The sequence below is a fragment of the Colobus angolensis genome, unplaced genomic scaffold, assembly GCF_000951035.1.
Source record: "Colobus angolensis palliatus isolate OR3802 unplaced genomic scaffold, Cang.pa_1.0 Scaffold51, whole genome shotgun sequence".
Classification (NCBI taxonomy): domain Eukaryota; kingdom Metazoa; phylum Chordata; class Mammalia; order Primates; family Cercopithecidae; genus Colobus; species Colobus angolensis.
This window is the reverse complement of record NW_012118599.1, coordinates 13,827,877-13,829,418: the sequence shown is the minus strand read 5'-3', so window position 1 is coordinate 13,829,418 and position 1,542 is coordinate 13,827,877.

Below are 1,542 nucleotides of genomic sequence, written 5' to 3'. Positions count from 1 at the left end.
AAAAAAAAATCTCATGGAATGGATAGCAACATTGATGAATATTGCGTTTGGAGAGATCAGATCACTTGTCACTTGTTTCCAGGCACAGGACTTACCAAGAGGCAGATTCCAGATTTAAATAATTCAGTAACAGCAAAGTCCATGCTATTTTCACTGCTTTGGAGAAAAGATCCAGACCCAGAGCTTGAACCTTACTTTGCAGCACCCCAGTTCTATTCTTTAAGTAATTTTTTTTTTTCTGCCAGGCACGGTGGTTCATGCCTATAATCCCGGCACTTTGGGAAGCCGAGGGTGAAGGATAGCTTGATGACAGGAGTTCGAGACCAGTCTGGGCAACATGGCAAATCCCCATCTCTACAAAAAATACAAAAATTAGGCCAGAGTGGTGGCGCGCACCTGTGGTCCCAGCTGCGTGAGAGGCGGAGGTGGAAGAATCGCTTGAACCCGGGAGGCGGAGGTTGCAATGAGCTCAGATCACACCACTGCCCTCCAGGTTGGGCGACTGAGCGATACCCTGTCTGAAACTTTTTTTTTTCTTTCTCCAACAGGCTTTCCAGAGAAGGGTGTGTAGGTGCGTGTGTGTGCGTGAGCGTGCTTGCTTGCTTAAACTTTCTGTCGGGCCACAATTTCCCGTCTTTGCACTGGCTGTAGGGTGGGCTTTATCCTCGGGACGCCCCCCTCCCCCAGGCCAGCCTGCAGCTGAAAGTCTTCAACGATCTCCGTCTCTCCTCCCTGCCCGCCTTGGGACTGGGAGGCCGATCTCTGTCTCTCGCCCTCCCCTCCACCCGCCTTTTCCAGCTGTATGTCTGCCAAAGACCCCCCAGTGCAGAGGATGATGAATGAGGACCCGCGAGCCAGTCTGGTGGGAAAGTGTCGTCGCCTACAAAAGCAAGGGAAAGGGAAGGGAAGTTGGGGGGAGGGGAAAAGTTAGAGCTGAGCGGCTGGGGTGCTACGAGTCTGGACACCGGGGATCCAAGCTCCCTCCGCTCAGCTAATAACTGTGCCTCCTTTAGGAAGGCGTGAGGAAATGCTCCAATCAATCCCTGCACTCTTCCCTTGGAATTTGGGCTGTATTTTTTTAATTTACTGCAAACCCCACAATCTACCCAGGGGTTTCCCCAGTGTTTGTCTCCAGCGGTCCCGGTGCCCATTTCCTAGTGCTGCTCCCTCTCTTCCGCAAGACTGCGCTCCAGTCCCAGGCTGCTTCTCCGCGGGTACCTCCCAAATCGTTCTATCATTCTCGGGTTCAGGGAGGCGGAGTCGCGCCTGCTCTCCGGTTCCTTTAAGAGGCGTCGGCTCCACCCCTCTCGGAGTCGCGGTCTGACGCGAGAGGAGAGGAACGAGTTCGGTATGTCTATGCAAATAAGCGCCCCCCTGCGGGCCAATGGGGAGCGGAGGTGCCGGAACCATGGACCAATGGGGCGGGGGCGCTGGGGCTCACCATATAAGGAGCGGCCTCGCCATAAAAGGAAACATTGTATCTCTTTATATGGGGGGAAGGGTCGGGGGATCCCTCCGCCGCCAGCGCGTGGTCCCGGCCCC